Source organism: Atractosteus spatula, chromosome 28 (genome assembly GCF_055471065.1).
Source record: "Atractosteus spatula isolate fAtrSpa1 chromosome 28, fAtrSpa1.hap1, whole genome shotgun sequence".
Classification (NCBI taxonomy): domain Eukaryota; kingdom Metazoa; phylum Chordata; class Actinopteri; order Semionotiformes; family Lepisosteidae; genus Atractosteus; species Atractosteus spatula.
Window position 1 is genome coordinate 359,607 of NC_142733.1, and position 6,531 is coordinate 366,137.

Sequence of the window (6,531 nt, forward strand, 5' to 3'; positions counted from 1 at the left end):
TAGTGGTCAGTGTGGCTTGTGTCAGTGAGTCTCAGGACCAGCTGGCTCAGGGGGCTCTGTTTTGGGCTCAGCTCTTGGCTCAGCAGGGCTTTGTGGTGGTATGAATTTTGGTCACTGTTTTTTAGGTGTAGCCAATACTTTAATAATCTTTTTTGTATGTTTATCAATAGTGGGTACTGGCCTAATTCGGCCCTGCATCCGTTGTTAGGTGTTTTTCTCTGCACATGGAGGATGTTTCTACAGATCTCCATGTGCAGAGTTTCTGTGGGGTGTTTGTCCCATTGAGTGTACTCAAGGACTGTGAGGGGGGCCTACACTTCACTGCCGTATAGGGCAATGGGTTGGATTAAACTTTTAAATATTTGGAGCCAGATTCTTGTTGGTGGGTTGATGTTGAAGAGCCTCCTTCTTATTACGTAGAATGCCCTGAGTGCCTTCTCCCTCAGTGCCTTCACTGCCAGGTCAAAACTCCCAGATGAGCTGATGGTGAGACCGAGATATGTGTAGCTGGATGTATGCTCCAATGTGTTGCTGTTGAGTGTGAATTTGTACCTGTTTCCCTGAGGTCTGGCTTTCTTCTGGAAAACCATAACTCTGGTCTTGTCCAGATTGACTGTCAGTGCCCAGGTCTGACAGTATTGCTCTAGCAGTGCCTAATTCTGCTGCAGCCCCTGTTCTGTGGGTGACAGCAGGACCAGGTCATCTGCATAGAGCAGGAACATGATTTCTGTGTCGTGTAGTGTGAGACCAGGAGCTGCAGACTTTTCCAACATTCCTGCTAATTCGTTGATATAGATATTGAACAGTGTTGGGCTCAGGCTGCAGCCCTGTCTCACCCCACGGCATTGGGTGAAGAATTTGGTCCTTTTGTTTCCAATTTTCACTGCACATTTGCTCTCTGAATACATTGATTTAATTATGTCGTACACATTGCCTCCTATGCCACTTTGGAGTAGTTTATAAAACAATCTTTCATGCCAAATCGAGTCAAATGCTTTTTTGAAATCGACAAAGCAGGCAAAAATTTTTCCTTTGTGTTTTTGGTGGACGTGTTTGTCTATCAGTGTGTGTAGGGTGTAAATGTGATCAGATGTGCGGTGATCTGGTAAGAAGCCAATCTGACTCTTGCTCAGGACATTGTGTTCAGTAAGGAAGGCCACTATTCGTGTATTTAGGATACTGCAGAATACCTTCCCCAGGTTACTGTTTACACAGATGCCCCGATAGTTGTTGGGATAGAGTCTATCTCCACTCTTATAGATGGGCGTGATCAGCCCTTGGTCCCAGGCCTCGGGGAAACATCCGGCTGTCATGATAAGATTGAGGAGTTTGAGCAGGGCTTGTTGCAACATTGGGCTGCTGTGTTTCAGCATCTCATTTATGACTCCATCTTGGCCACAGGCTTTACGTGGTCTGAGGGCCTGGAGTTTGTCTAGTAGCTCCTGCTCAGTGATAGGGGAGTCTAAGGGGTTTTGGTTGTCTTTGATAGCCAATTCAAAAATTTCGAGTTTTTCATAAATGGTGTTTTAGTCTGATTGATTTGTATTTGGGAGCCTTTGATAGTGATTTTCAAAGTATGTTTGCCAGATTGTTCCATTTTGGATGGCCAATTCTTCTGGTTTTGATTTGTTTAAATTGTTCCACTTCTCCCAGAAACAGTTCTGATTTAGTGTCTCCTCAATTTCTGCAAGTTGTTTGTTTATGTACGTGTTTCTTTTCTTTTTCAGCGTGTGTTTGTAAAGTTTTACCGTATCACAGTAGCTGAGGTGTAGTTTTGTGTTGTGTGTTTGTCTGTGTTTTTGATTTGAGAGTTTTCGTAGTGCATTTCTGATGTTTTTGCACTCCCTATCAAACCACTTTTCTTTTGCTTTTGTTTTTTGGTAGTTTTTTGATTTAGTTGTTTTTAGTTTAGATTTTGATTCCAGTTTGTGAAATAGGTGATTTAGTTTTTGTGTGGCCAAGTTTATGCCTAATTTGTTGGTTTGATACGGAGTGTTTAGGAATGTGAATTTCTTCATCGCCCAGTACAGTTTGGTATCTGTCTAGGCTGTTTGTGTCCCATCTGTACGCCTGGTTGAGGTCGTACAGCTGGCTGGGCTGTGTCAGTGTGTCTCTGTGCTGGTGTGCTCTTTTCATGTAGAGTGTGATCTGGCTATGGTCGGAGAGAGGAGTTTGTGGCCTGATAGTGAAGGCACTGATACAGGAGGGGTCCAGGTCGGTGATGGCGTAGTCCACCACACTGCTGCCCAGAGCTGAGCTGAAGGTGAACCTGCCAAGAGAGTCCCCTCTAGTGCTGCCTTTGACGATGTACAGGCACAGCCCTTGACAGCTGGAGCAGCTCGCGCCCGGTGCTGTTGACCGTGGTGTCATGGCTGCACCTGTGTGAGGTGACTGGTGTGTGGTACAGAGGGGTTTGTCCAAATACATGAGTGTTTCCCTGTGTGCTAGTAAAGTCTGCCAGTGTGCCTGTTCGTGCATTGAGGTCACAACAGAGCAGCACGTTTCCCTGGCCCTGGAAATGACCAATCTCCGTGTGGAGACTGGGGAGAATTCCTTCACAGTAGTAAGGGGATTCTGAGGGTGGGATGTATACAGCACACAGAAAAACCTCATTTTCTGTACATATGGTATTTCTTTTGATTTTAAGCCAAACTTGTGACTCTTCTCTCTTAACTAATTGTATGGAGTGACTGAGCTCCACTCTGTACCACACAATGATCCCCCCAGAGTCTCTGCCCCGGGTGATTTGGGTTTTTTTGACAAAGGCCACCATGATCTCCTTGTAGCCGGGGGGACAGTAGGTAGCCAAGTCTTCCCGACACCATGTCTCCTGTAGGATCATGATGTCTGTCTCCTTTACATTCTTGATAAAGTCAGGATCAGTGTTCTTCAGCCCAAATGCTGGCGAGCCCAGAACCTAAATGTTCCATATACTTATCGTTAGAGATATCATTGTTATCGTTTGAATTATCTTTGCAGTTTGTTTTTGCTTTCTGGAACTGTAACAAATTTGTGTCGGACATTTACTTCATCAACAAAAACAGTATTGTCTGTCGCTGTGGGTGGTGGTAGTTTAGCTCATAAGCCGGGTGCAGATGAGGTTCAGGAGCTGCCAGATTTCTCCCAGCTCCAAACCGCTCGGGACTGCTTGTCTGGCCAGGGCTGCGGCGTAGCTGTGCAGGAGGGGCTCGGTCCAGCTCTGCTGTTGTGCTGGGTGGGGGTTTGTGGATTGGCCTGGTTCAGCTGCTGGTCTGGCTGAGGGGGGTGGGGTGAGGCGCTGGTTCTGGTCCCGTTCGGTCGTTGGTCTGGGTTGGAGGGCTGTAGGATGGGGCTGGTTCTGTTCTTTGTGGGTTGAGCTGGTCTGGGGTGGGGGTGTGGGTGTTGGGGTGTTCCTCTGGTAGTCCTGCTGTTTCTCTCTGGGGTGCTGTTTGGGTGTCTGCCCAGTGTGGTGTCTTTCAGAGTTTTTGTGAAGAGTCCGATGGTCTGTTTTTTGAGGTGTTTATGGTCATGTAGATGCTGTGATCCAAGGGTGGGGTGATGGGCCAGGTGGACGTTTGGGAGCAGGGCACAGCACTGTGAGATCTCAGCTTTGATTCTCTGGATGGTGTGGTGCTGCTCATCCTGTCTTGACAGCAGGGTGGAGATGACAATTGGGCGCGAGGGAACTCCTGTATGGCCCTCTCTGCCACTCTCCTAATGGACTGGGCCACCTGCTCCCTCCAGGTCCTCAGATCGTTGGTGCCGGTGTGGATGATGATGTGCCGTGGGGCTCCCAGGACAGACCTGGACAGCAGCTGCAGGGCCTTCTCCGTCGTCGGACACCAGAGCTTTGCTGTTTGTAGTCCCGGGAAGAGCCTGTGCTCATCGATGTACTTCCCGTTGGAGTCAATGAGAAGGGCTACTTCCGTGCATCTGCCTCTGGTGTCTGGTGTGCTGCCAGGCGGGGAGCTGCATGGGGGGTGCAGTGTGTGAGGTGGAGGTGTTGGGTGGGGCCGTCTCTGGGGCTGGGTGTGTGTGTGGGTCACCCTGAGTGTTTGGCAAGGTGGATGTGCTTTTGGGCAGTGATGTTGTAAGTGGATCTGGGATGCCGGGGGGTGCAGTGGGTGTGTATTTGCTACGGTGGGGGTACTGGGTAAGTGGGAGTTGGTGGTGGGGGTTGTAGGAATGTCAGGTTGTGTGGGGGTCGGTGTGTCTTTGCGGGTTGGGGGTGGGTGTTGTGTGTTGTGTGTTCTGGGCCTCAGGGCTGTTCTGTTGCAGTCGGGGCTGCAGTGGGAAGTAGTGAGTTTCCTCAGCTGTTCTTTGAGGGTCTTTCTTGTCCTCTTCGCGAGCTGCACCTCCTCTCTCAGCTCTGCTACTTCTGACTGCAGCTTACTGTTGTCCTGCAGCAACTCTTCCATCTGTGCCCTGAGCTGTTTGTTGGAGGTTTTGCATTCGTTCCTGTGTTTGTTAACCTCGTCTCTTAGCTGTTGTGCTGTCTGCCCCTCTGTGAGTCTCCCCAGCATCAGTTCCTTGGACTCAGTGAAGTCCAGCTCCAGAGCAGAGAGTTTCTCTCTCAGGAGGCGCGCTGTGCTGTGGTCATAGGGGGGTTGGTGGTGGCCGTGTGTGTCTGGGTGGTGTGATTCATTGTTGCCTAGGGCTACGCTCTTGCTGATCTGTTCTGTAGCTGTGGCTGTGTTCGTGGGCTCAGAGTCAGGTGGAGCTGAACTCTCCGGTGTGGTAGGCATCAGGCTACTGGGTCTCTCTCCTGTTTCTGGGGGAGGTTTCTCCAGGTCAGCCTGTGATTTCAGGTCCGTGAACTTTTCCTCAAATAGCTTCAGAGCAGCCTCACTGCCCTTTATCATCACTGTACCATTGTGGTAAGTGTTGACGGTCAGGACAGTGTCTTCTAGCTCGCTGTCACCCCCTATGGAGATTTGCCTGCCTTTGCTGATGCCCCTTCTCGTGGTGTTTGTATATGTCTTGCACACAGCTGTGTGCCAGGCATTTGGGTGCTCAGTAAAGAAGAGCAGGTTTTAATGTGTTTTTCTCCTGCCTGGCAGTAGTCAGCGATAAGGGTCTCTGGATTTTCCTTCATCCATGTGTCTTTGTACTGTTTCCTGGTCTTAACGGTTTTTGCATCCTCAGGGTATTGGAGTACTGTGCTGAGAGGGCAGGGCTGGTCCAGTGGGGCTGTCTTCTGCTCTGTACTCATCTTGCTTCTTTTAAATACAATCGGCCCAGGTGAGAAGAACAAAAAGACAGCCTGGCTAGGGCGTTTTGAATACAATCAGCCCCACTGTTGCTTGGGAACAGGTTCTTCAACTTTGGCCTTTTGAGTTTAATGGGCCCAAGTGGTATTTGGTTTAGTTTAAACTTTAAGGTAACTTTTTCTAAAGACTTACTTTTATTTAGTAAATCAGTTCAATTTTAGAGGCCTCTTCAAATAAGGAGAAGAAAGATCAGGGCTTACCAGTTGTTTTCCGTGCTTATGGCTGAGTTCTTGGCTTCTCTTGATGCTGCTTGTATTTTCCCTTTCCTTCTTGTTTCCTTTGGTGTACTTTTTATTTCTTTCTTGTCTTCTTATTCTATTTCCTTGTTTTAATTGTTCCTTTTTTTCTGTTTGCTCCTCTTCATTTCTTCAAGATTTTTCTCTTTGAAGTTTTTCCTCAGGTCCTTTATCTTCAGGTGTAGCTGTGTCTTATAGTTGGTCTTCAGATTTTCAGATGTTTGCTTTGTTGTTTTTTTTTCAATGATAATTTCAATGATTTTTCTTTACTTCTTTGGTTTTCTTTAGTTTTTGTTAGATGTTGCCTTATTCCTAGACTATTTGTTCAGTTACAGAAAACAATAAAATCTCAAAGAAATTAGGAGCTCATCTTCTGAGCTGCCTCTCTCTCTCTCAGTAAATACTGTTACTGTCACTGCTCAATACCGATGTTAGCCTACTATACCATCTTCAGCCACAGCTAGAAAATGTACTGCTCTAGTACCGGAGCAAAAGAAAGCAAGGCCAACTTTGAATGGGCACATGTGTCAGATGCTGAATGTGACAAAGATGGGATTCAAACCCATGCATGCATAGCACAATGGATTAGTAGTTCATTGCCTTAACCACTTGGCCACCTCGTCAAGGAAACTGGGCTATCCGTACATGTGTTGGCGTGCTCCAGATGATCTTTTTTTTTCCCTTGTACTTGAAGGGTCATTTTTCTGTTCCACATGCGATTTCAACATTTTCTTTGGGAGATGTCAAGCCATCAAGCCACTGCTGTGCTTCAGTGGCCGGTGTGGAGTTCAGTGGCCCTGTTGTACACGGAAAGCACATTGAGCTCCTTGGACATGAAAAGTTCCAGATAAAAACCATTTGTCATCCTTTCTCTTGGTGTCGATGTTGCTTTTGGTGGCAACTTGCTCAGCGAGCAGGCGGAGCGCGCACCGAATGCAGATGTCTCAGAGCGGTGTGTCCAAGTGGTTGTAAAAGGAGCAATCCATCAGGAACGAACCGGTCTTCTTCTTGTCTAAAGAGTGTGACCTGCTTGGACCCGCAGTCGC

At 47.7% G+C, this 6,531-nt stretch overlaps 1 non-coding gene across 1 annotated transcript; it reads right to left on the reverse strand.

Annotated features, from left to right (window-relative positions):
• Nucleotides 1-6,026: 6,026 nt before the first annotated feature.
• On the reverse strand, nt 6,027-6,108 carry trnas-acu (transfer RNA serine (anticodon ACU)). The gene has a single exon. It is a non-coding gene; the product is annotated as a tRNA-Ser (tRNA).
• Between the last annotated feature and the right edge of the window lie 423 nt (nt 6,109-6,531).